Source organism: Amblyraja radiata, chromosome 8, assembly GCF_010909765.2.
Source record: "Amblyraja radiata isolate CabotCenter1 chromosome 8, sAmbRad1.1.pri, whole genome shotgun sequence".
NCBI classification, from domain to species: domain Eukaryota; kingdom Metazoa; phylum Chordata; class Chondrichthyes; order Rajiformes; family Rajidae; genus Amblyraja; species Amblyraja radiata.
Genome location: NC_045963.1, coordinates 36241406 through 36253809, shown reverse-complemented (window position 1 = coordinate 36253809; position 12404 = coordinate 36241406). Strand labels below are relative to the sequence as shown.

The following is a 12404-nucleotide window of genomic DNA, read 5'->3' as shown; positions in this document are numbered from 1 at the left end:
GCCCTGAGTCATTCCAATCCAAAATATCACAGCCCTGCAATACATGACAGTATGTTTAAGAAAGAACTGCAGATGCTGGACAAATCGAAGGTAGATAAAAATGCTGGAGAAACTCAGCGGGGTAGGCAGCGTCTATGGAGCAAAGGAATAGGTGACGTTTCGGGTCGAGACCCTTCTTCAGACAGTATAATGCCTTCTTGGGGATAGTCCATAACAAGTCCAGATAACAATCAACTGAAAAAGAGTTGACAGTCAGCTGCTCCCCCAGCCTTAGCAAGCTTCCAAACCTGCCAAGGATTTTATGTACTTGTGAGAGTCCCTAAAACATTCAAAAATCATTAAAAATCAATGAATAGAAATCCGGTCTTAAAAAGTAATTAATTTTTTTAAATCAAAGTCTTAAAATTATCCCAAAACAATTTAGTAATTAAGCTATTTTCAGCAAATTCAATTAAGCCATGTAGTTGTGTATTATTTTTTTGTAACCCATGTCTCTAGCAGTCACTCCTCTCTCTTCAAATGAATAGGATTGCTGTTACTGTGTGAATTCTGACTGTAGGGGAATTTCAACAAGTTGGCAAGTCTCCCAGAGCAAAGTTGGCAAATCACTCATGGAGCTCAGTCACTAAGTCCGGGGCTTCCCATGTGTGCAGTGGTTCCTGGTACTTATGGAGGTAAAGTAAGGTAGTTCAGCATGGGGCGACATGGCGGTGCAACAGTGGAATTGCTGCCTTACAGCACCAGAGACCAGCTTTGACTCTGACCCGGGTGCTGTCTGGATGGAATTTGTACGTTCTCCCTGTGTTCGAATGGGTTTTCTCCAGATGCTCCGGTTTCCTCTCGCATTCCAAAGACGTACAGGTTTGTAGGTTCATTGGCCTCAGTATTGGACATACAATTGGGTGATTGGTTTCGGTAGAAAATTGTAAATTGTCTAAGGGGGTGAGATAGTGTTAGTGTATTGGGTGATCGCTAGTTGGTGCTGACTCGGTGGGTCGAATGACCTGTTTCTGTACTGTATCTCTAAAGTCTAAAGTCTAAAACATGCCTCTAAAGTGTATGTGGTGGTGGTTGAGAAAGCAGGATAACATAGGACTAGTATGAACTGGTGATTGATTGATGGTCGAGTGGACCCAGTGGGCCAGCTCAGTCTCAAGAAGGGTCTCGACCCGAAACATCACCAATTCCTTCTCTCCAGAGATGCTGCTTGCCCCGTTACGTTATTCCAGCATTCCAGCACTATCTTCAGTGGGCCAAAGGACCTGTTTCCATGCTGTATCCATTTTGTTAAAATACATTCCCTCACCTCACCCTCAATTCAGTTGCCAATGTTTTCAAGATGCCTTCCTGCTTCCATGATCAAGCTGACACTCAGCTACATATGAAAGGAAGCCATTTTATGAAGAGAACACAATGATGGTGCTTCTGGATGAGTTTCGACTGAGTCGGCTTCATTTGTGCCACTGCATTTCCAGAAATGACCAGATGTTAAATATTCACTTAGTAACTGTTATAATATGCAATTTCTCCATATTTTGTTCTCTTTTCTTCACAAGGAAATTTGTGGAGCAATGTGTTCTCATCAAGACTATCCGAGTTCGTTTCCACCCAATGGATTTCCTGGAAAGCCACTGAAACTCTGCCATGACCCAGTAGTTTCATTGGTGGAACTGCTGCCTTACAGTTCCAGATGCCTGGCCTCCAGTGCTGCCCATGTGGAGTTTGCACATTCTTTCCTGAGACCACGCAGGTTTTCTCTGGGTGCTCTGGTTTCCTCCCACCTGATACTTCAGTATGCAGATGAATGGTGGAATTGATTGGGTGGAGGAGGGGGAGTCGAATGAAATATGGGGAGAGGAAAGTGGGATTAGTGAACTGCTATCTTCAAGACTCAAGCGTCACGAGTGTTTAATTGTCATTAGTGCAAATGCGGAACAATGACATTCTTACTTGCAGCAGCATAACAGGTCTGTAAACACAGTATACATAGATAACAAAATAAAAGCCATAAATTAAAAAAGAACAAAACAAAACAATATTAGGGCAAAAAATAAAGCCCAAAGTCCCTAGTGCAACCAAGAGAGTTCATACTTTGTAGATATTTGGCTTATGTTGTGTTCAGGAACCTGATGGTCACTGGATGGAAGCCATACCTGGAGGAGTTCACACTGAATTCAATATAAAGCACAAAACCAACAATCTCACTTTGTCCTATAATAATAATAAAAGACCCAAAGTGCCGGGAATACCCAGTGGGGCAGGCAGCATCTCTGGAGAACGTGGACAGGCGACGATTGGGACGGGACCTATCTAAGACTGTTTGTAGTAGGGGAGAGAAAGCTGGTGGAGAGGAGATGCGGGACACAGCCTGGCAAGTGATAGGTGGGTACAGATGAAGGAGGAAGGGTTGGGGGCGGGGGGAGGGGGGGATTAGCAAATGGTTGGACAAAGGACAGAGATGAAAAGACAACATTTGGATTGGGACCCATCTTCAGACACAACGTGGATAGGTGACGTTTCGGGTCGGGACCCTTCTTTGGACTGAAATTTTTGTAAACCAGCATCTGAAGTCTGCACTATAATAATTAATTACGCTCTTGAAAGCAGTAATCTTTTTTATAGGTAAAAAGAACACTATTTTTAAGCTTCTGTTGTTTCCTCCTATTTGGTCACATCACTGTTCAGGAAATGTAAGGTCAAACCTGGATGCTTTGTGAAAGTTTAGTTTGTGTGTGTGTGGCACCTTTACACTACAGAGTATAAAATCATGAGAGGAATAGATCGGGTAGATGCACAGAGTCTCTTGCCCAGAGCAGGTGAATCAAGGACAAGAGGATATAGGTGTAAGGTGAAGGGGAAAAGATGCATAAGAATCTGAGGGGTAACCTTTTCGCATAAAGGGTGGTGGTTATATGGAACAAACTGCCGGAGGAGGTAGTTGAGTCTGGGACTATCCCAATGTTTAAGAAACAGTTAGACAGGTACATGAATAGCACAGGTTTGGAGGGATATGGACCAAATGCAGGCAGGTGGGACTAGTGTAGCTGGGACATGTTGCCCGCAGTGGGCAAGTTGGGCTAAGGGGCCCGTTTCCACATTGTATCACTCTATGACTCTATGACACTATGACCATGTTCATGCCTCCACCCTGAGACTCAGAGACATAAATGGACTGCAGAGAGCAGAGCTCAATGTTGCTCATGCATCTCACAATGTCAACAAGTTAAGTCACAGTACGGACGGCCTCTCCTCATTATAATATTATTTCCAGTAGAGATGGTGCTACCACAGCATAATCAGGCTTTCAGATGGAGTGACTAAAAGCAAACTGAACTATCCAGTTTCACTGTGACTAAGGCAAGAGTGCCTTAACAAGCAACGTCCTGGGATTTTTATAAAACTGGTAGTACTCAGGCTGTTAAGTGTTCAGTTTAAAGACGCTAATCTGGCCTTCTTTGCATTTGGGCGATCTGCTTTCCTGGTAAACAAGCTGTCACGAAAAGCCCCAAGGACAGATGATGTATTGTCATAAGAAAACAGCTTTGACACACGAAGCCTGGTTGCTGTCTCAGGGGCAAAATGCCTAATAGCTTTCAGCCTGTTGTTTCAAGGTACAATGAAAGCACCAGTAAGGTGTGCTTTTCTTCAAGTCCCCGTTGTGTTGTCTATTCTATGTTTCCTTGTCAAGACAGTGTGGGGGGGTGGCAGGAAGAGGGGAGGGAAACATTTCCAAAGGTCTTATTGACCCGGAATAAAAGGGGTGTTCAGTGTGCTCTGCATACACTAATTGGCTCAAACAGTGATATGTAATGGAGTGCTAAAGTATTTGTTGCCTGGTAACTCTTAGTGTACACAGTATTAACTGTAATTTAGATTTAGCAGGGAGGCTTGATACGTTTGGCTTCAAATCCCTGCTTCAAATCTATTCTCTAAACTGGGGCGGCGCAGTGGTGCAGGTATAGATTAGCGCCAGAGACCCGGGTTTGATTCCTGCTGTGGGTGCTGTCTGTGTGGAGTTTGTACATTCTCCCCGTAACCACGTGGGTTTCCTCCAGGTGCTCTGGTTTCCTCCCACATCCCAAAGACGTAGATTAATTGGCTTCCGCAAAGTGCCCCTAGTGTATAGGATGCAAAAGTGGGATAACGTAGAACTAGTGTACGGGGTGATCGATGGTCAGCGTGGTCTCAGTGGGTTTCCATGCTGTATCTCCATACTAAACAAAACTAACAACTCGCTTGGTGCCAAAAATCCCAGTCACAGATGAACCTCGTGTTAAATAGTGGTTAAAGAGTTTGGTCCTTATTATCACCTTCAGAAGAAAGTGTAACTACAAAAGTGTAACTGGTGGGAGGTAGGGAGAGACTACACAGACAACTGACTGCATCACCTTATATAGCTAGATCTGCTGGCCATGTTACAGTGAGCAACGCTGCGATGGTGAATAGGCCACTCACCATTTACTTGCTTTTTTGTCTGCCTGGAATTTGTTGGTCTCCCAGCAGAGCGAGATGTTCATCAGGGAATGTTGCAGACTGGCCCGCTCCAGGAGTATGTGCTGAGGGACGCACTGAAGCTTGGTGCAACCAACGCCAAGGCTCTGTGGGGGACATTGATGGGCAGAGTCTGGCAGAGTTTATTGTCATGTGTCCCAGATAGGACAATTAAATTCTTGCTTTGCTTCAGCACAACAGAATATAGTAGGCATAAATAAATACAGAACAGAACAGATCAGTGTGACCATATACCAATGAATATATATATATATATATATTGGTATATGGATATATATATATATATACACACACATAAATAAACAGATAAAGTGCAATGGGCTATTTAACGATCAGAGTTTTGTTTGAGTTGAGTTTAATAGCCTGATGACTGAGGGGAAGTAGCCATTCCTGAACCTAGATGTTGCAGATTTCAGGCTCCTGTACCTTCTACCTGAAGTCAGTGGGGAGATGAGTGAGTGGCCAGGATGGTGTGGGTCTTTGATGATGCTGGCAGCCTTTTTGAGGCAACGACTGCGATAGATTCCCTCGATGGTGGGGAGGTCAGAGTCGATGATGGACTGGGCAGTGTTTACAACTTTTTGCAGCCTTTTACGCTCCTGGGCGCTCAAGTTGCCGAACCAAGCCTTGATGCAACCGGTCAGCATGGTCTCTACTGTGCACCAATAGAAGTTCGAGCGAGTCCTCCTTGACATACCGACTCTCCGTGATCTTCTCAGGAAGTAGAGGCGCTGATGTGCTTTCTTTATAATTGCATCCGTGTTCTCGGACCAGGAAAGATCTTCAGAGATATGCACGCCCAGGAATTTGAAGCTCTTGACCCTCTCCACCATCGACCCGTTGATATAAACGGGACTATGGGTCCACATACTACCCCTTCCAACGTCCACAATCAGTTCCTTGGTTTTGCTGATGTCAAGAGCCAGGTTATTGTGCTGGCACCATTTGGTCAAACGGTCGATCTCACTTCTATACTCTGACTCATCGCAATCAGTGATACGTCACACAACAGTGGTGTTGTCAGTGAACTTGATGATGGAGTTCGCACTATGACCGGCTACGCAGTCATGAGTATAGAGTGAGTACAGCAGGGGGCTGAGCACGCAGCCTTGAGGTGCTCCCGTGCTGATTGTAATCGAGGCGGACACATTTCCACCAATACGGACAGACTGTGGTCTGTGAATGAGGAAGTCGATGATCCAATTGCAGAGGGATGCGCAGAAACCCAGTTCTGAGAATTTGGGGGGGAGAGGGGTTGCACATGTAGTTATTCATTTATTGAATTGTGTTTATTATTTATTATCTATGTGTCTTGTGTGTCGCTGGCCTGTTATTCTGCTGCAAGTAAGAATTTCATTATTCCTTTCTCGGTACATATGACAATTAAACACTCTTGACTCTCTTGACTTTTGAACCCACCAATCTGCTCCTCAATTTCAGGCGATGCAGATGGAAATTTCGGGAGAAGGATAGGAACCAGTGTCAACGTGAAAAATGTCGAAGATCACAACAGCCCATCCTACGCAGAGAGCTCCCAATATAAGTCAGATGATCTGTTGGCGAACATTAATCCAGTTGTTTCAAATTAACTGCATTTGCAACACTATTAAACGTAATTGAGATCTACTGCAGCTGTCTAAAATAAAATAAACTGATGCAGCTGAGAGCATATGACTGTAATTATTCTCAATTGCACCGACAATTACAATACATTCATGTCAGCTCATCAGTTTGTGTAAGCTTGGTGCTTAAGAATAAATTATGGCCGAGGCCAGGTCAAAACACACATCACAACATTGCCTAGAAATTGGACCCATTTGTGGATGCCTTTTATGCACAACTAGAACATACAGGCAGTTTCCGCAGGTTACGTCATGCTAGTAATCACTTCCAGCTCATTAAGCAGTCAACAGGAAATGGTGCGATTTTCCTGAGCATGGCTGACATTTGCCCTGCATCAGCGCACAACTAATTGCGCAGTCACGTGTCATCACTCATGCGTGCTAATATGTCATTGCGTGCGCAGCGGCCATTTTTGCAACATCCACAGTGGATCGACAAAGAAAATTGAACTAAAACAACCCTGAAATGGCATTGATTGAAGAAACAAAGTGCTGGAGGAACTCAGCAACTCAGGCAGCATCTGTGGAAAGAATAGACATTTTTTATTTCAAAAATAAACTTTATTTGTACTAAAAATATATATAGTTTAGTTTTTTTCTTTAGTTTAGAGATACAGTGCGGAAACAGGCCCTTCGGCCCACCGAGTCCTCACCAACCAGCGATCCCTTGACATAAACACTATCCTATACACACTAGGGACAATTTTCAATTTTACCAAGCCAATTAGCCAACAAACCTGTACGTCTTTGGAGTGTGGGAGGAAACCAGAGCTCCCGGAGAAAACAACACACAGGTCACAGTGAGAACGTAGAAACTCTGCACAAACAGCACCTGTAGTCTGGAGCAAACCCGATCTCTGGCGCTGTGACTGTGTCACCCTCTATACAACCCTTATATACAAAGCAAAAACCATGCAAAACTCTTAATACATTCTTCATGTGCCTATACATTCAATGGAGTTATACCCAGTAGTGTTGGCACCTTGTTTCTTCACACATAGCACCATTCCCTTGTTTGAGGAGTGCCACTACAGACTCAACACTTCAAGGTCCAGCAGCAGAAGGACCCTGGATTGTGGTCCTTCTCCACAGAGCCTTGGCATTGGCTGCACCAAGCTTCAGTACTTCTCTCATTCTCCTATAGTTTGGAAAGGCCCAGTGGGCAACATGAGCTGTGCAAACTGATCCCAACTGGGGGACTGAATGGGTCTTGCACATTAACTTGTGCGCAAAATGCCGCTGGGATGCTTTGATGCATTTTTGCACAATTTCTGCAAACTCCTTTTGGAAACCCCAATAGTTGGTAGTGCTATTCAAAGCACATATTTAACGCACCAAAAAAAGATGAACTTCAGCTGTATTTCCAATCTCTGATTATTCTTTTAACTTAATTTTAATATTGCAAATGCCCAGTAGAAATACTATTAAATTAAGAGTTAAAGCTGGATCATTCAACCTCTGTAGGGAAGGAATATTTAGACTTTATTTAGCCTTTAGAGATACAGTGGGTAAACACGCCCTTCAGCCAACAAAGTCAATGCTGACCAATGATCACCTTGTACACTTGCACCATCCTACACACTAGGGACAATTTACAATTTTTACAGAAACCAATCAACCTACAAACCTGTACATCTTTGGAGTGTGGGAGGAAACCGGAGCACCCGCAGAATATCCGCGCAGTCACGGGGAGAACATACAAACTCCGTATGGATAGCAGGCGTAGTCAGGATCGAACCTGTGTCTCTGGCGCTGTAAGGAAGCATCTACTCCCCCGCCACTGTGCCGCCCCATTTGCTAACCCATTCAGGTATATTCTTGATCAGATATAAAGTATTAAACCAGAGAGATGAATGGGCAGGTGAGATTGCAGTGGGTGTGGCATTTGGGGGAAGGAAGAGTGTGGATGTATGGTGGCAGCCCCTCCAAAAGAAAAGAAGTAACCAGGCTTGTTGCCAAAGAAACAACTTAGTCTAGATGCCTGAGGTGAAGAACATACCTTAGTTTGTCCGATTGGAATTGTATGCATTGGCTTTCTCAGTGTACAATTGTGGAACGGTGGTTGTTTTGTGGTGTGAAGTATGTTGTTTAACAACCACAGCATGGTAATGGATGAACACTTACTCATCGTATGTCCTTTTTATCTTGTTCCAGATTTGCCACAAACACAGAAGCAGGATGTGGTCTTCACCACGACCAATAAAAACAATTTAGGATGAGATTCAATGCTACAAAAATCTCATAAGATTCTGTTGCCCTCATCCTTTCATGGACTACTCTTGTTTGGCCTACATGGTGTCAAAACCTGGTCACTCTTGCATATGGACTAAGTGTGCTGTTTCTAAGCAATGGGCACTTAATTGGGGTTTACACTTATGTATGGCAATAATCATACTAATCTGTATGCACAAAAATAATTTCACTGTGCCTTGGTACACATGATAATTAAAAAGAACCATTGACCATTGGTATTTGACCTACATGAACTATTGGTGCATCCATGCTCATTTCAAATCTGTATTCAAATCCCTCTGTCACCTCTACTCTCCCTATCTCTGCATCCTCAATAATTCCAGGGATGGCTCTGTCTTTCCTTTAGTGTCTTCACTTAGGGTATCCTTCACTATCAGCTATGCCTTTAGCTCCCTGAAACTTCATTTCTATAGTTCTCCGTCCAAGATGACTCATCTCATATCTCGTTTAAGTTAATGCTTATAACTACCCTCCAGATAATCGTGTCACATAATCGAGCGAAGAGAAAGGCAAAGAGCGCAGAATATGGTTCGCAAGATGGTCAGACCTGAAAGAATATTAAAGAGAATATTATTAGAACAACAAGAAATGGTGATAGGTTTGCAGGGAGCAAAGAGATTAAAAGGGTAGGACAATGGTATTGGGTAATAGTAGATACCATCACACCACATCTTCTCCATTCTGCCATCTGGGAAGAGGTACAGGAGCATCAGCTGCAAAACCAGCAGGATGCTCCACAGCTTCTTCCCACAGGCAATAAGACTGATTAACGGACTGTGTCCCCTCCCCAAATATTGTTCACCAACATATTCAACCTCGTCCATAATTTGACAGCTAGGCACCTGTCAAAGTAAAGCCACTGTCAGTCGGAATGTCTGTTTTTATTCTATTGTAAATTTTAGGCCTACTTTCTGTTTTTAGACATGGTAATTTTAATTTGTTTTTAAAGCTCTATGTATTTATCCTTTTTTTACTAACTACACTGAATGGAAACTGATCGAGTAACGTTTTATCATTTCCTCTGTGTATACAAGTACTCCGTGAAAATGATATTAAATAAATACTGAATACTGAATACTGCTTGGGATCAGCACACAAAAGAGTCGACACGTTCCAGCTCCATCTTTGCGGCCTGTTTTCTAAGAAAATTAATTAATGGGAAGCAACTCCAACCTAACTTGTCTGATGGGACTGGGGGATAGATTGTATGGGGCAGCAGATTTTACACAGTCCAATATTATTCTGATGTTCAACAGGGCATCTAAATAGCGTTGCATCAAATTCTACCATCTCCCCAGTAATTATGGTCAGTACAAATTTCACCTCCAGTAAATCTGACTAATTCTCCACTCTCTCACTCACTATCACTGAGAGATTTTGTACAGAGCCACCAGTTGTCTTTGATTGAGGACAACAATAATCGAACAATGGTTCTCTGGGTCCATCCAAGTGGCATTTGAGCATTAACAACTGTGTTAAAACAGAGAAAAACATAGATGTCAAGGCACATAAAGTCAGAGACTGAGCTCTTGCAGGTGCTGCACCTCTACCGACATCACTCCAAACATTTGAAGGAGGAAACTTGTTCAGACATGTGTGTTCAACATCTACGACGTTGAGAATTATTATGTACATGGGTCACAAAAAACTTTTTAAAAACACAAACATTTTTAATAGTCTTCCCATTACTCCAATTACCAGAGGCAAAATAAATATTCCTTTTGCACTTAATGGGCCAAGGAAGAGTGGCACTGGAGAAGTATGGTGCATGGTTAAACAAAAGTTAAGGTTCTAAAGTGATCCTTAAACAATGATCAATATGTATTCTCTAATATTGCATGGTCAGTAAGGGATTATTATGTTAAAGACTGTGGTGGAGGCTCCTGAATTCAAAGAGTCCCGACCAAACGTTAGATTGGAGTGCCCACAAGCCCTCTCTCTGACCGACCGGTGACTGAGCAGCAGGAGTTGAGAAGTTGTCAGAAAGCTTGTCCTGAAGACTTTCACCTGTTGCCATAAATCAGTCAGGCCAACAGGCCATCTGCCCGAAACAGTGACCTAAAATAAGAAGGTACCAAACTTCAAAGCGAAACACAAAGAGATCAAGTCTCAGATAGTTGTGCAGATCGGAATCGTAGCAGGGAGGGGAGGAAGGGAAATGACTTTTACTGCTTACTAAAACATCTGTAGTTTGGCTTTTATTTCATATCACAGCCACAAGACAAACAGCTCAGGCAGCTCCAGACAAGCACATACCTGCTTTAAAGAAAATCCTTTCAGAACCTAGCCTAAAATTTCAATGTCCCAAGTTATTTAATCTCCAATCCCACAGTGAAAGATTCCTGATCCGCATACAGTACTTAAACATATAATCATCACTCAGGCATATTTCCCCCAATTATTGATGTTTTTAGTACAGAGCACAATGAATCCATTCAAAACACTATTGAAAAACTAGCACCTGTTTACATTTACAATATATATCTAAGGATTTTTAGAACAGAATAATGTTTATTGTATGCAATCTAGCTTCAGTTACAGAATAAATCACAAAATGGACTGAATCGGAGATTCAGACTGTTTAGAAAAATGGAGATGTCAGATGAAAGTAAAAGGAAGGCTTTGAGGATGTATATATATATATATATATATATATATACATGACTTCCGCTCTAACACCAGTTTAATACCTTATTTTAGTTTCCACAGCTGTCTTGCCAACGTGTGATAAAAACCCTGTGTAAATTCATCTCTACATTTTTTAACCGTTCCTTGAAGTTTCCTTGGTTGCAGTGCTGCAGGTAAAGCCTGGTCCTATGGACTTGTGTGTGCCTGAGCCAAAGGGCCAGAAAAGTGGCCAGAAATTGCTTCAGGTGAGTAACAGTAGCCCCCCTGCCTGCATCTGACGGTGGGTTTAAGGTTACATGCAGTTGGGCGATTGCCGATATAGGCTTAGGTTTGGGTTAATTATTGTCCAGCGTACCAAGGTTCAGTGAAAAGCTTTTGTTGTGAGCTAACCAGTCAATGGAAAGACAATACATGATTACGACCGAGCCATCCACAGTATATAAATACATGATAAAGGGAAAAAGTTGAATAATACTTGGTGCAATATAAACTCCAGTAAAGTCAGATCAAAGATAATCCAAAAGTCTCCAATGAGGTTGAGTAGGTCAGGACTACTCTCTAGTTGTTGCCTGATGACAGCTGGGAAGAAATTGTCCCTGAATCTGGAGGTGTGATATTTTCTTTCAAACACGGGCAATGGAATAAAGAAATTAAACACCAAAAATATTTTCAGGATTGACGTAATGCGAAGGCAGAGAAACTAATAGTTGTTAACATCAGACATCACTGTTGGTGGGAATCTCAGCCTGGTTAAGGTTGCCTTCCATCACCATGTTGACACCAAATTATTACTCTCCGCCATTGCTTGCTGGTGCCACACTCCAAAGGGTAGTGGGAGTAGTGTTTATTTCATATTTCAAAAATAAACATTTATTCATAATTTTAAAATAAATAAAAAAATAAAATGGTGGAAAGCTCCTCGTCATTTCTTAGTGTCAGACCATACATCCAGTGATTCTGGTTTTGTCAGGCGCTCTCTGACTTACGCAGGCATTGCGCTCTGTGAACCTATATGTAAGTCAGATTTTATGTACGTCCGGATTCACCATACCCATCCACTGCCCGAAATACCTAACTGAGAGTATTAAATTGTCTCAGTGGCGTTGTGCTGTGTCCGGGGCACTTCCTGCAGCACGTGGCTTTCTGGGTAAGCACCACCACCTATGCCGGCTTGATTTCTGTCTCACCGTTGGGGCACTTCCTGCAGTGCGCGGCCTTCTGGGTAAGCACCACTGTCATTGCCAGCTTGAGTTCCATCTCGCCGGTAGTGCACGTCCTGCAGTGTGCAGCCTTCTGGGTAAGCACCACCGGCATTGCTTGGCTAGTTTCTGATGTTAACTGGTGACATCGTGTCATGCTGTTGAAATTACAAACTGCCCTGATTCCACT

At 42.9% G+C, this 12404-nt stretch overlaps 1 long non-coding RNA gene across 1 annotated transcript; it reads left to right on the top strand.

Annotated features, from left to right (window-relative positions):
- Window positions 1-620: 620 nt before the first annotated feature.
- Window positions 621-8617, top strand: LOC116975749. The gene is made up of 2 exons (XR_004412747.1): window positions 621-674; window positions 8289-8617. It is a non-coding gene; the product is annotated as an uncharacterized LOC116975749 (long non-coding RNA).
- The last annotated feature ends 3787 nt before the right edge of the window (window positions 8618-12404 follow it).